General features: G+C 36.4%; 1 non-coding gene across 1 annotated transcript; it reads left to right on the forward strand.

Moving 5' to 3' along the window:
• The first annotated feature begins 561 nt into the window (after positions 1-561).
• On the forward strand, positions 562-668 carry LOC121158131. The gene has a single exon (XR_005884152.1). It is a non-coding gene; the product is annotated as a U6 spliceosomal RNA (small nuclear RNA).
• Positions 669-16,633: the final 15,965 nt, after the last annotated feature.

Raw genomic sequence — 16,633 nt, forward strand, 5'->3', positions numbered from 1 at the left:
CGGAACAAGAGCAGGAAAGAGAGCTAAGGGAAGCTGGTTTTCTAAGGAGGACCTCTGTATGGGTTCACAAATCCCAGGGGATGATTCTGCCACATATGGCAGATCTTTAAAGCCAAGTTGACCATTTTCACCCATGATAACTAGTAGTCAATGCAGAGATGATGGGGAGCTGAGAGGAAGCTAGTGGCTTCAAGATTCTGATGAAAATACCAATAGCAAATCTATAGCAAACAGAGTGACTGTATCAAACGTGGCTTTTAAAGTTCATTAAAACAGCACGGATGGGAACAAAATAATGTCATCTTTAAGAAAAAGATGTGCAGAACCAAGCATACAGAAAAGTAACATAAAAAAAAGATTGGTGAGCACTGAAAATCACTGAATTTACTGAATACAGGTAAAAAATAGGATGTAAGAGTTTCTATTATTGAATACACTGTCTTGAAATCCCTCTCCCTTTATATAATTGTCTTTACATTCTTATGATCTTTATAAAATTAATGTATCCTGTCTCCACTATTATCTTTATGAAATGATCTGAGCTAATATCCTTACAAAGTAATGCTCATTTCAACAGCACACACACTAAAACTGGAATAACACAGAGAACATTAACATGGCCCCTGTGCAAGGATGACATGCAAATTCATGCAATATCTATATTTTTAAAACAGAGGAGGTAAGGGGACCAACAGGGAGGGTGGAATGGAAATTTCCTGAGACTGTGTATCTTTATCATGAAAAATAAATTTTTTAAAAAAAAATTTTAAATGAAGTAATAAGACAGGGTTTTATTCCTCAGTTGCTCTCACTTTCCAGCTATTTCTCCTAAATTTTGTATGTATTTTGGGCCCTTGAAAATAACCCAGCTGCTGCTTTTTAGGTTCAATCAGAAGGCAAAAAAAACAATAAATGTCCAAGCCAGAGAAAATGCTCTACTGGACTCAGGTGGATCTACTTTGTATCGTATCCTTTATGCGTGATGGGAAGGGAAGGCCTTTAAGGGCAGTTCCACCCTATTTACTGACATTAGGACCACCACTTCATGTTAAACTTTGCCTCTCTAGACATTCAAACTAAGCTGGATATATGATGTTGACAACATCCTGGAACCTCAGCTTCCTCATTTACTAACACAGGTAAATGACCTCTTAAGCTTCCTTTTAGTTCTCACATTTGGACACTCTAGGAGCAGTGTTTGATGCATAGAGTATATAAAAGCGTGTTTCAAGGTCAAAATCCATAGTCAAATATTCTGACACTCAGATCCACTACCCTAACAGGGTCTCCTCTTTATTCCCCCACTTCCTCCTGTCTCCAGCAATGGCTGTCTCACCATCAGTGATTGATCTGACATTCTCCAATATTCTCTTAGCAAAGCATAATTTGGCTGTCATAACTATTTTCTCGTTCATAACAAGTACTTTTTTTAAAGGCAAGTAATTTGGGAATGTGATTCACTCTTAGGAAATTAGCAGAAAATATAGAAAAAAAAATTTAAAAATGGAAATGTTACAGACTTTATAAAAATGAAGAGGGAGAATGAAAATCAAATTATTATGTTCAGATTGAATCAGTTACTTTTGTTCATAATGTTCAAATAGTTGATAAAATGTTTGTGTTGTGTCCAAGAACAGCAGGTTTCTTTTGGAGCAAAAAATATCACTACAAGAGGATGAGTAGTAACAATTCATATTTTCAAAAATGTCAAAATGCACCTTTGATCATTGGTATCAAAAAGAACACCTGATCTTTATATTCTATCTTCTATTCCCTTAGATTCACTATACTTTTGATGATCAGAAAAAAACAAAACCATGAAGGTAATGATTAGTTAACGCCACAATCTGAAAGCAGTCAATAGCACAAAAAAAAGCTCTTTAAGAATATTTTGAAACATTTTTCAACTAAAAAGTCATCTTTTTCAGAATATATAAAATGCATAGGCTTTAACAGAAAATATAAAGGAGAATGTGGGGGCGACATAGACAGGAAGGACTAACTTGTATGAATCCTTCCTGGTGCTGTTATTTTTCAGCAGGATAGCTCATCCCCTAGCGTGGGCGGCAGAGTGGAAGTCCCTTCGAGAGCGCATGCAATCTCACATACAGCTCAGCCAACTGGCCTAAACCAGCAGCAACCTTCTCAACCTTGGAATCCTCTCCCCTCTTCTGCCTCGCTCCTCTCTACTGAGCCTCCATAACGAATCCTCAGGAGGTGGTATTCAGTCCCGCAACATAATGTAGCAAGGAGTAGACACGTGATCATTCATTTATGCCAGCTTCAACAAACTAAGGGATGCCCCGAGAGTTAATAAAATGTTAGTGGGCGGTGGGTGTTTTCAGAAGATATCAGTACTTAAACTAGCAGGTCACACAGGCAGGACAATTCAAGAGACTGGCAAACGGACACAATCATTTCAGGTATGGGACGTCAAACAGCAAAGGAATTGCTACAGAAAAGACAAGAATTTATGTACGTCTGCTTCTGTCATCTGACATCATCATTTTAGCCTTTTATCAAACGGCATGGATGGTCTGTTACTGTACATGCTTTTCTCAACATAGCCATTATATTTGAAGTTCATGCTAACTCTTACTATACATTCAATCTGAGAATTGTTGACTCCTCTGCTGAAAGAGCTAGACAGGAATTATTACAGGGTTGCTAATTTTTCATTTTAAGATGAAAATGCCTGCTGGGAGAACTTCCATTTTCTTACAAACAGTGGCTGAATCAATCCCTAGAGAGTAACCTCATTTTGTTAGTATTCCATCCATACTGTTTGTTTTCAAGAAGAATATTTCAAAATATTGTTTCTACAATGTAGGCATATTTATCAACACTGCTCTAGCCAGGATTCATTCATAATTGACATAGTTGGTCATCTTTTTAAAAATAATTTTTCCCAAGAAGCTTTATTAAACATTTACTTTGAAAAAAGGCTTCTCTTATCCTTATTCAAATTCTTTTAACTCCATGAATTAAACATTCAAACACAAGCAATGGAACCAACATATATCAGTGCTCTTTAATTTAAATAGCCCTAATTAAGACATTGACAAAAATTAATAAGCTCTATATTGAAATATTATAGACTTAAAGAAAGCATGTAAAAATTAAAAATTACAACTATAAAAGAACATTGATTGCTCTCCTTATTCATCATATATAATGAATCTTTCAGTGATCTTTTTAATAAATCTGTCAAAAGTGAAAGTCATAATAATACCAATAGGGAAAAAAAAACCAAGAAATTTGTAAGCTAATGCACATGTCTGCTTGGACAACTCTCCAAAGAGTATGGTATTTTAAATATTGCATCCAATATAAGAAATAGTTATATCAGTAAGTTCAGTTACACACATGAAAACATAGACATTACTAGATGAGCTTAATAAAATTTCTTATTTGGAATTTTTTTTTCAGATTTGAAAGTTGAAAAACACAGGGAATCTTCCCACTGCTTCTAAGTTACTGGGAGAGGCTGTTTTGGTCAATAATTCATTTATGTTCTTCCTTCATTATTAAAATTCTATTTATCCTACTCCACCCAACCATGCAGAATTTCACTCACTAATGCCTGTGTATAAGTCATTTGAATTGAATGTCAGTTATTCACAAAAACATGAGAGATCAGCAGGGTGGTTTTCTAAGCTAATCATCCACCTGTGTGTTAGCAAACAAAGTGAGCGCTGATTCGTGTCCCAGCTGCTCAGCTTCTGATCTAACTCCCTGCTAATGGTCTGGAAAGGCAATGTATGGACAATCTCTCCTGTAATTCTGACTTTCAAGTAAAAAATAAATCATATATATATATATACATATATATGAAACATTAAAAATAAATTCACATTAAAGACTCCACATTGAATTGTTCTTCATAGTGAACTGGCGAGCAAGAGATTAGTTTTGGTTTTAACAGATTTCTAATGGAAAGAGCAATATTCTAAATTAATTTATTTGGCACCATTCAGATTGCAATATGTTGACAGACTATTAGATTAGAAACAAAAATTAAATTGATGGATTAAAGACTTTTACATTATTATAACAAAAATCAATCTTAAAATATTTTTTCTTTGTACTGACAAAATGGACTAAGCTAAAAAGATGCTCATGAAATATATAGAAAAATAAAGTTCCTGGTTTCAGTTGCTATTGGAAGTAAAATCTGATTACTAGATCTGTTCTTGGGGATAAGTGCACATTCTTTTCTGCGAATAATAAGTTATTTATTTTATTTACAATGATCTAAAATCATTTTATCCTGATCATTTAAACTAAGAACAGGTGAGTCCAAACAATTCCGTTGTATGACTCAAATGTTAGGATCAGATATTTTATTTATACTCGATTTCACTGCTATGGCAGTGATAGGCTTTGTCTATCCCGTACACTGAAAAAGGAAGTCCCTTGGTTTGTTTACTTCACTTAGGTGATGAAATCTAGTGTAGGTATTTGGCTATGGAGTTTAACATGGTTGCATTTCATACCAGACTGCTTGCGTTTGAGTTCTAGTTCTCCTCTCTATTCCAACTTCCTGCTGGAGGCAAAAGTTAATGGCTCAAGTGGCTCGGTCCCTGCTACTAAGAAGTAAATCTGAATTGAGTTTCCCATCTTGGTCTAAATCATCCCTGGCTACTGTACAGACTTGGGAGGTATTTGGGGAGTATACATGAGAAGGTTATTAATTTACTTATATTCATATTCATTCTCTGTCCTACCTCCTACCCTCTTTGCCTTTCAAATCAACAAAAAAGTTATAAGCCCTTTTTCCATAAGAAGTATTTTCCATTTTCTCAAAAGGTTTATTGCAAATATTAAAAATCAAGTTTTAGGAAGATTTCAAACACATTTGAATAAATATACAACTTCACTGAAGATAGTAGAAAGGAAAAAAAATTAAGCCAAGCAGAAATCTCTAGTGAAATTATCAAAGAAATGTAGCATACCAATGCAGGTGAAAATGAGAAAATAAATATTATAACTTCAATTAAAAATAGAGTATTTAATGGACTGTAAAGGGAGGTGGGAATTAACCAGCTGATAGATTTTAAACTGCTGAGCTAATTCTATAATATCTGTTTGCCTTACCATAATTTAGAGTCTACAACTGCCTGGAGGTCACCTTTGAGGAAGCAGAGAAAATCAATACATTTCGCTATAAGTTAAGTAGTGTCATTTACCTCTGATTAAAAGGGCCTTCATGAGTCGAAGGGAAAAACACACACAAAACAACTAAGACCAGCAGATTTTCAGGTTTGAGGACAGATATTTCTTACAGTTCTTCCTCAGTCAAGACCTTTCTGACCTTTTCTGATATGCTGTAGGGGTGATCCTAGTAGGGATTCTGGTTAGGATATTAACATTTGGGTGGGATTTCCGAGAGGAGAATCGGTCTTTTAAACTGTAGGATCATAGGTCAGCATTATGGCACAATGTGGCACAATGGGTTAATCTATGACCTGTGATGCCAGAATTCAATGAAAGCATTGGGTCATGTCCTGGCTTCTCAAGTTCTGATACAGGTGCCTGGAAAAGCATCAGTGTGTGGTCCAAGTGCCTTGGCACTTGACCGCCATAGGGGAGTCCTGGATGGAACTACTATCTTTGGCACGGCCAAGCCCTGGTCACTGTGGGCATTTGGGGAGTGAAACAGCAGTGAAAGATTCTCTATCTCTTTCTTTCCTCCATCTTTAATTCTGCCTTACAAATCAATAAAAATGTCTTTAAAATGAAAATAAAAGTAAAGTCTAACATTATAAAACCTCAAAGCAGTTCTGCCCTATGAAGTCATGCATCTAAGAAAACTTAACAGATACATTAATATAGCTCCCCAAATGGGTAAAACATGAAACTAATTAGTGAAATTAATCTACTTTCTTGTAAAATTTTGATTACCTCATAATCTGATATTAGAAATCCTGAATTATCATCCCTCAACATTTTGGATAAGATTTAGTGGAACACCGAATTACCCAGTGTTGTGGTACAGCGGTTTAACGCATCGCTTCCAGTACTTGCATTCCTATGGGAACCATGGCTGGTTTGCTGTTTGTTCTGCTTCTACTCCAGCTTGCTGCTGATGTCACTAGCAAAGCAGCAGAAGGTGGTCCAAGAACTTCCCTGCCTCCCATGTTGGAGACCCAGATTTAGATCCTGGCTCCTGGTTTCAGCCTGGAACAGTGCAGCATGTGTAGCCATTTGGAGAGTGGGCCAATGGATTCATTAATACTTTCTCTCCTCCCTCCCTCTCTCTCTGTCCCTCTCTCTTTTTAAAAGATTTACTTATTTGAAATACAACTACAACAAGACAGGACAGAGAGAGGGTGAGATCTTTCATCTGCTAGTTCACTCTTTCTCCCACTTTTTCACTCTCTATCTCCTTCAAAGAAAAAAGAAAAAACCGTAAATGTATAATTTCTAAACTTGAAATGTAAGATAGTGGACATCCCTTTGGATTTTCCTGCTGACATGCCTTAAACCATATAAACAAGAAGGCATTATTTGGTTGTCTTTCAAACCAAAGTTAAATTCACTTACATAGATGTTAGTATAGATAGGAAATAGAGACATTTATGTTGTTCAAGTATGTGCATGTGATTATTTTGGAAAAAATTAATGACGAAATATTTTAAGAGATATTTTATTTATTTAAAAAGCACATTCACAGAGAAAGGAAGAAACAAAATGAGGGATGGAGATCTTTCATCTCTTATTTACTCAAGCTGTAACAACGACAAAAGTTGGGTTAGACTGAAGCCAGGAGCCAGAAACTTCTTCCAAATCTTCTATGTGGGCATAAGGCCTCAAAGACTTGAGCCCTTCCCAGGCACATTAGCAGAGCTGGACTGTAAGTGGAAAAGCAGAGTCTCAAAACCAGAGCCCATTCGGGATGTCTGGCATTGTAACTTGTAGCTTCACTTACTGCACCACAACTCTGGCCTCTACCATCAAAGTTTTTCAATAGTTTAACCAAATATTTTTATAGAGGATAACTATATGTATATTTGTCCATAAACATACTCAATTAATAGTGTTTTTATACATATGCATACCTCATTCCAAGTATGACAGTAACAAGGAAAACAGACCACACTAAGAAAGAAGAAATACAGAAGATGATTCTTTGCTCCGGATGAGCTGGAAGTCTGGGGATGGTTTCCTTTCCACATGTGACACATACAGTCTCTATTAGCATTGTTCACCAACATGAGCTATACCTACGTAGCAATCCTCCTTGTGACATCACACTTGTCTTTAGAGCAAAAGTGTCGGTCATAGTTTCAAAACACCAGTGTACTCTTTGGGAAGACAGGGTAATTAATACCATGCTCTTAAATGGTCAAGTGCCAATCATACCATGTTGGGCAAGTAAACTGAAGTCTAGGAAGATATCAAAAAATTAATTTTCTTAAATTAATATATAGAATCACAAAGTTTCTTAAGTGGAAAACAATTTGTAAGCCTCATCTCCCTCTTGCTGAAAATGGTAGCAAAGCAACTAGAATCTACGGATGATAATGGTGTGTGGGAAGTAGTTGTAACCAATTTTAAAATAAACCACATGAGATTAAGAAACTAGTTGACTTTAGTGAAATGACTGACCACTTTGCTTACTTAAAATACAAAGAGACAAGCAAAGTTAAAAGACAAAGTGAACAAAACTGATTTGCATTTATTTCACAAAAGATTGATCTTTCAAACATGTAAGCAGCATCTTAAAAATAAAAAAGAAGGGATAGGTTTGGCACAGTGGTTAAATGCAGATCAAGCTCCCCAATTTCACACTGAAATGGCAGGATTACAGTCTCCTTTCTCTCTTTCTCCTCTCCACTTGACATTCCTGCTCAAGTGCACCTCAGAAGGCAGCAGGTAATGGCTCAAGAAGCTGGGTCTCTGCTGCTAAAGTGGGAGACAAGGAATGAGTTCCTGATTCCTGACTTTAACCTCATCTCTTCTCTTCTCTTCTCTTCTCTTCTCTTTCCCTTTCCCTTTCCCTTTCCCTTTCCCTTTCCCTTTCTCTTTCTCTTTCTCTTTCTCTTCTTTCTCCCCCTCTCTCCCTCCCTACCTCTTCCTGCTCTCTCCAAACCTTCCATCTCTCCCTTCCACTCTCCAATAAATATAAATAACAATCATTTTAAAAAATAAGAGAAAGAGGAAGTATCCTATTTTACAGAAAAGCTGGACAGTTCAAATGAACAAACACTAATGCCTCTCAATCATATGAAAAGATACACAACTTTACTCATGGAGAAAGAAATCCAAATTAACACTTTGCTAGGATAGCATTTCTCACCTATGAGACTGGCAAAGTTCCAGAAGCTTGACAACACACTCTGTGATAAAGCTGTGGGAAAATAGACTTCTCATACATTGCTAATGGGAATGCAAATGCTAGAACTCTTGGGGAAAGAATTTTGGCACTACCTTCACAAAATTACATATTCATTTACTATTTTATGAAACACAATATATTTATAGGAATCTATCCCAAAGATATAGTGGCAACATATTAAAAAGACATATGAACAAGACTATTAGTTGAAGTAAGCAAATAAACAGGAGACTAGCATATAGTATACCATGCACCTGTAGAAAGAAATTAAGACCATGATTCTAGAAACAACAATGGGATCTCCTGTAAGATACATTACTAAGTGAAAAAACAATCAAGATGGAAAGGGTGTATTTAAAATGGTACTACCTTGACAACACGCATCTTCTTTTATCTCAAGAAAAACCAATGGAAGAATAAAACCTGTAAAATAAGTATCCTTAAACAGAAGGAGGCAGAGGATGGAGGACACAGTGATGGAAGAAAGACTTTTGTGCATATTTTTCATGCTTTCAATTTTGGACTGACATACAGATTTTTACATATTTTGTCTACCAAAACTTCAAAAATCATTTCTAAAAATTAAAACTGGCATGAAATGGTCTTATTATGTCTCTAGATTTCAGCATGACTGCAAAGACAGGAGTGGTTCCAAATAATGTCTAAATAGTAACTTTTCTTCATATCCCTTGGCAGGATATAAAGAACAGAATGTAAACAGAGAGCCCAGTGCGGTGGCCTAGGAGCTAAAGTCCTCACCTTGAACGTGCCAGGATCCCATATGGGCGCCGGTTCTAATTCCGGCAGTCCTGCTTCCCATCCAGCTCCCTGCTTGTGGCCTGGGAAAGCAGTCGGGACAGTCCAAAGCCTTGGAACCCGGCACCCATTTGGGAGACCCACAAGAGCTCCTGGTTCCTGGCTTCAGATCAGCCGCTGTGGTCACTTGGGGAGTGAATCATCAGACGGAAGATATTTCTCTCTGTCTCTCCTCCTCTCTTTATATATCTGACTTTCCAATAAAAATAAATAAATTTAAAAAAAAAATCATTGTTACAAAAAAAGATTTCTTTTAAAACACCATACATTTCTTAGTAATTGCATTTTTTATGATAGTGTTGCTATTGTTATAAAATGCATAGTGTCAAGAAAATGAGTAACTTGGTCATTAACACAACTTTCATTACAATTGAACAACCATGTGATACATGACTGCCAGACTAGGATGGAAAACATGTGATTTGGAAACATCAATGTGAACTCATATAGTTTACCTAAAAATTCAAAAATGCACTCCATGCATTGTCCTCTTTGTGCACAGACAAGCCTTTGCAAAAATGAGCTACCTAAAATACTAATTCAAAGACCTCATGACTGAGCCCAGCCCTGTCTTTTATAATCTGGGGCTTTAAGCAAGTTACTTTCACTTTATGGTCATTACTACAGAAAAATAAATAATTACAATCTAGAAAACTTGCTTGAAAGACTTCAGTAAAATAGTATAGAATAAATTAAGCGCTTCTTTGATGTCCGGCACACAGTATTCATAGTAATGACATACAGAGCACTTTCAATAGTTTTTTGAATCATTACTGAAAGCACAGGCTTTCAATAATAATTTGAAAATATTTAAATACATTTTATATGATATTTCACGTTCTGCTTTTTTTCCCAGTTAACCGCAGGGCAATAAAATTTACCATGCTATTAATAATACTTCATAAACTCCTATATTAATAAAAGAACAATATTGACAGGTGGCTATGGACACGGAGTTCATTTCCTGAAGGAGAGACATTGCTCATGCATTTTCATAAGCAATATTTCTTGAATAGTAGGTGGTGTCCTGTTCATTATTTTGTCAAAAATTTTTAGAGCTTCTAATGCCTAGCCATAGGAAAAATGACTATATTAATTTAATGTCAGTTAATTCTGCTAAATGCAGTGTATCCTTCCTATGTATAGTTTTGTGCATTGGAAAAGCTTTTGTGTCCTTGAACATTATTGTCCATCAAGAAATGAATTTGATTTTTGGCTATTTTATTTTGTTTTTTAACAACAAGGACAGATATGCTGCTGAGTGACAGTTAAATTTGTTGAAGGTATTAAATTGCTAATGCTAATGCATTTTACAATCTTCTGAACTGATTTAATATATTAGACTGCCACTCAAAGTTATAATAAACAATACTGCACTCTTGGTTAGAAATCATTCTGTCAGATTTGGAGGCTTTCAAAAATGCCCACCTATGTTCGGAGTTTACAAACACATTCTCATTTCTCAGTGGGCTGCCCTGCAAACCAATGACATAAATACTTCAATTTGCATCTCTTGTCTCCAGGTTTGGAACTGTCGTGGAGTTGTAATAAACACCTGGCAGGAAATCTTCAAGGCAGGAAAACAGTTCTCCACATGGGGAGCTATTTCACATAAGGGAAGCATGATTAAAAAATATTATCAGCCAACTTCATGTGCTTGTCATAACTTCACATGCGTGTCTCAAGTTTAAAAGATGCATAATATGCACACACAAACCAAAAAAAAAAAAAAAACCCTATTAACCGTGGAAGCCTTGGATTAGATATAACTGAGATAAAGGGGATATATAATTTCCTCTAAGACAAATTTTAGTTATGAAGAAGAAGTGTATAATCCTGCTTAGTTCAAGAACAGTGGTAATAATATGCAAATAAGACTATTTTAAAATCTTAAAAGTGTTTTATAGATGCTACTTCATTTGATTTCCTACAGTGATTCTGCGAATGAGAAAGGGAAGGTATTATTCTCTTTCACATTTAACATAGGAGAAAACTAGAAATTTCAGAGTAAAAAAATGGCATACATAGATGCACACATGGATATTCCACAAAATATTACAAAATACTGTATAAGATTTATACACAAATATGGAATCATGGTGATGTAAAATATTGTGCCTCATGGTAAAATGTTTTAGTATTCTAAGATTTCTGATAAGAAATGTTCAACTTCTCCATAATAAATTGGATGGAAATCTTTATAAAATTGGGTCAGCTGGAATGATTCGGGTAAGATAAGGCTAAATGACTTTAACAACCAAAATAAGCAGTTCCAAAATATGACTGTACATACTGGGTTTGGAAACAGAAAATAAAACGCTAAGAATCCCTGTGCTCAAGGGGTTTCCTTTCTAAAAGGATAAATAGCATAGAAATGACTACTGATATTAAGCGTTGTATTGAGTAACTATGGTGAAGGAAAGCAGGATAGAGTCAGGTAATAAAGCATGTTAGCATGCTGCAAGGTGTCATGCGGGAGACAGGACAGGAATCTCAGAATGAAAACAAAGTGGAAGAGCCGGTGTGCTGAATATTGAGCAGAAAAATTCCTCCTGAGGTGAGGGATGAGCCGGAAACTGTATTGATCACCAGTTGGCCTTTTTCAGAACTTATTTTGAAGAAAAAGAAATAGTACAGAAGAATGAAAAACTAAACCAGCAGATGTAACAGATCCATTTTGAAGCTACTAGGAACTGTCATGACATATATTTTCAATTTCACTTACTATCCTGTTTTATCCAGTCTCTAATTTGTGACATTTTTATAAGACAGACATCATATGACACAGAAGAAGGTCGCCAGGAAAGGGCAGTTTTCTTCCTTCCAACGCCTCCACTTGGATTACATTATTTATTCCCAAGCTCGGGATCCAACCTGGTCTTGCAGGCTCAGCAATGCCTTTGTCAACTCAGAAAAAGCAAGTCTCTGTGTGTGTGTACGTGTGTTTGTGTGTGTGTGTGTGTGTGTGTGTGTGTGTGTGTGTGTGTGTGTGTGTGTGTGTGTGTTGCAAGAGTAGTGGCAGGTTGGTATGGCAGGTCACAGTCATCAATCTCATGATCAATGAATAAAATGAATAAAATCAGACAATTTATTTATGCACAACAAGACATTTACTTGTCCGTTGCAATAGCTTCCTCTTAACTATACAGCATGACAGTATTTGCCCACATAGTGCCTGATGTTCAGTATGTTATCCCTTAAATTTTGTTGAGTTGGATTTTTCCCTGCTGGAGTGCAGGCTATGTTATGAACCACAAGCTCATCAGAAGGACTCACTGTGGTCTTTAATCAGAGCAAAGCGAATTTTCATTGGAAAACTTGGATAGACCCACTCATCTATTTAAACTTAAGGGTCCCTGACAACCGTTAAGTATTATAGACCTAGAGTCAATTCTCTCTCTACCTTTGCTGGAGGTTAAACTTCTAATACTGGACAATATTAACTGCTTTTTAACCCACATTATTTCCCAAGCTCTCGTGGCTAATCAAACTCCCACTGATTGTCCATATCCTTTTTTCAAATGCATAAACATGTACTGTCAGGTTTCTCTCAGCTTCCAGCAGCCCAGCAGCCTCGCAAGAATCTTAGTACATTTCTAGCACAATGAATGTTGTGTTGACCAAGACCTATCCTTCCAGAGGACTACCAACGCTCTCTTCTTCCAAATGGAAGGATTTAACATTCTTCCCATGCAGCTCTTTTCATGGAAACACGAGTAATCACTTACTAAGCAGTTTAGGAAAATCCATAACATAGTCCGCCAACAAAAAATTTCTTTTCGGACTCTCAGATCCTCTGTGTTTTTGGAGGGTTGTTCTTTGTCCAGTTTTGTTGAAATACTTGTTTAAAATACTACAGGAAGAGAACTTAGGTGGAAGTTCACAGCCTCTGAATACTAGTTTTCAGTTACAGTCTTAGGCAAAAATTTTTAAGAGTTGGTTTTGCCTTCATATAACATAATCCTTGGGTTTTTTTTTTAGAAATATTCCTTATGACAAATATTTGAAATAATAGGCAAAGTTCTTAGCATTTACTCATTTAATTAACTCATTTAATTTGATATGCCACAATTTGTGCCAGCTCTCAGGATGCAAAGGTGAAAGCGTAGAACCAGTATTGTAGTGCCTCTTCCACCCTATCTACCACCATTTCCCTATAAGCATTTTTAGCCAGACTTAACATTTAGTTTCTGCAGATATCCCAGATACTCAAGTATCAGCTCTTCCGCAACCATTTCTCTCGACACGCTGTGCCCTTAATGCCTCTTCTGCAAACACCTTCTAGTTCTTTAAGTACCAAACCCTCTGACTTGACTCACTTAACAATTTCATTGTTTCAGCTCCTCTTATCTAATACTTGCTACAAGATTCAAATCTACTAACCTGTAGCACAATTATTTGTGCATAGTTTGCCTCGTTTTATAAAGATTCCAGACTAATTGAGGTCAAAGACAACATATTCCTCATTTTTCAATCCTCAATGACTTAGGTTCCTAGTATTCAGTGTATACTGAGCAAATGTTGGCTGAAAGAATTAATGAATATATTATGCCAAAAATAAACACTATAAAGGTTCATAAGAGTAAAGGATCACAGTAAGATGGGGCCAGCAATGTGCTTGTAAATATTTAACTGTCTACTCAGAAAACCAAAAGGCCTTAATTTATAGCATTTGCTGGTTTTCATGCTATAATTTTCCATCTTATTTCAAGGTGAGCTCAGACAACGTGGAGATAGGAAGCAGTAAAGAGCCACTCTCTAGAGTTTCCACTATTTCAATGCAATCTGCAAAATGTAAAGCTCAGAACATAGAAGAAAATGCAATGAAATTAAATAAATAGGAATAATTTTAGTATTTATCATTCTATGCTGTAACATAATTCATTGATTTATATCTACATAAAATGCTGGCTACTTATAACAATGGACTGGCAAAATTCCAGAAAATTTTATAGTTGGCTGTAATAAGCTAAGATGAATCAACCCTAGAACATCACTAAATGAGATATTGTGGGACGAGGTAGGTAACATAGTAATATTTTTTTACAGAGAATGTAGCATTCAATCTTTTTATTCTGAGGCAATTATTTTAATAAAAAAAAAAACTGAACTAGGTAAAGAATATATGACCGTTGAGAACTTTCCACTTTTATTTTCTTTTTAATTTGAAAGGTGGAGACATCCACTGAGAGTCAGAAAAACAGAGTTCCTATTCACTGTTGAGGCCCCCAAATGACCCAAACTGCAGGGACTGGAGTAGAGTGAGTGGGAGCCAGGAATGCCATCCAGGTCTCCCAGGTGGGTGACAGGGACCTAATTACTTGAGCTGCCTACCGACATCTGCGGAGTCAGAAGGCTGCAGTCTAGGATTTGCAGCCAGAAATTGACTGCCAGCACTCCAGAACAGGAAGGAGGCATCTCAATTGCAAGAGCAAATGCCCTCTCTTTCCAGGGGGATTTTTGTCTAGAATTCATCTATTGGATTCATAGACTTCTTCCTGATACCAAGGCAAGAGCCAGTTACACACTTGTTACTCATTAGGTGTTTAAAGGCCTCCTGAATGTAAGCCCAAGTTAATTCTAAGAAGTGTGTCCACTAGGCAGATCTGGAGACAATTCCAGGCACACAATGTTGACACCTTTTGGTATTTAAAAATGACCAAGTGATGAGAGTCTTGCCTAGCCAAGTCAGTCACTAGAAAGCTTTTGGTAGAGAAAAAATAACTGTCAAGTCAGTCTCAAGTTCTTACTAGAGAGGGACCTCACTGATGACCCTGGACATCCTTTAGACTCATTCAACTGGAGCATCCACCGAGGTCCTAGAGCCGCACAGGGTGAGTTTGAACAGACAGGAAGAAGAATGTCACAGGTTCCAAGGACAACGGTATGAACATCCTATTATTTTATAATAGAGACACTGACCTGTGCTGCACAGCGGCAGCTTTTATAATGCCACTAAAAGTCCTCTTGGCAGGAAATATCCTCATGTCTTAAAAACAGAGAGCAAAGGTAAATTGCCTCTGTTGGTGAACCACACTAAGAGGGTGAAAAAACACTGGTTTAGAACTAGATTCCTGTGGATCTGACATAGGCTTTACCTGAGTAGGAGCTGAAAGCAATTCAGGGACAGCCACTTCCTCAAGTAACTGAATCCTGAGAAGAAAAGAGCAACGCAAGCCGAAAGCAGAATACTCAAGAAATGAACGTCAAAGTCAGGCTGGCTGTGCTTGGAGTTAACTTTGTAACTCAAAGTGGGTTGTAACCTTCTCAACTGTATGCTAATATTCACTCAATATTTCTGCTGAGAGGATAAAATGAGAATAATGAACAAAAATGTTTACTACAAATGCCGCTAATCCAGAAAAATAAATGACAACTGTTGCTATAAGTTTTACCATATATTATTACTATTTATTCTATACTAACAGCAGAAAACTTTGATTGAACACAAGATATGCCTAAATATAAGTCAGGGATCAGAAATGCCTAGGTACTCTACATGGAACCATTTTTCTTCCATTGACTTTTAAATTGCTTTCATTAGCAACTATTTTGAATTAAGTGACAAAGTTGAGATTTTCAGATATTGATCTATGCCGATAACAGCAAGTAGGCTTATACAGGGAGACATTAAGAACTTAGTTTTAAAGCATGTTAAATCTGGGATACTTACTAGACTAGATCAAGTGCAGGCAGGAATGCGGAAGGACAATTTTTCTGGGAAAATGGATTTGTCCCTTGAATGACAGCTCCCAAAGGGGATCAGAAATTATCTGGCTTCTCTGTTATCCACTGCTTAGGTTTGTTCCTGTTGTCAAAACTGCCCTGCCAGTCCAAATGGTGTGACAAATGCTCATTAACAAAATGTTAAACAAAGTATTTCCAGTATTTGTATTTGTTTTCAGCATTGCCACGGTGGTATAGGAAATTAAAGTAACAAAATAAGAAAAAATAATAAAATTATTAAAAACAGAGAAGAAACACAGATTTGGAAGACCACGATGCACAAATAAAATGACCACATAAGGGTCTACTAATTTTTGCAAAGTAGACATTACGGCAACCACATTTCTCCTGCATACTTGGTGACCCTTGACAGAATTTTATTATATCGCTGGCCAGGCTTGTAAGGAATGCAGGGATTCTCTGTAGGAGTGTTTTCCTGTCTGATCCATCTTGAAGATGCAGACAAAATCTTACGAGTAAAAATCTATTGTCTTGTAATCTCCAGCTGTCTGACCTGGTATCAAAGAGCAACCTGATTATTCTACACCCATCTAGAATAAGTCTAGTGTTCCAATGAGTATCTCTAAAGTTAAACCAGCAAAACAAACCATCTACTCCTGCCTTTTGTTTGTTTGTCTGTTTATTTTTGACATAAGAAGCATAACCTACCATTTGTTTAAGCCACACCAGGATTAAATTTGAACTACCTGAAGGCAATATGTTTTCTAACAAATGCAACCGACACAGTAT

This window comes from Ochotona curzoniae, unplaced genomic scaffold (genome assembly GCF_017591425.1).
Source record: "Ochotona curzoniae isolate NIBS_2020 unplaced genomic scaffold, NIBS_Ocur_1.0 contig_3622, whole genome shotgun sequence".
NCBI classification, from domain to species: Eukaryota; Metazoa; Chordata; class Mammalia; order Lagomorpha; family Ochotonidae; genus Ochotona; species Ochotona curzoniae.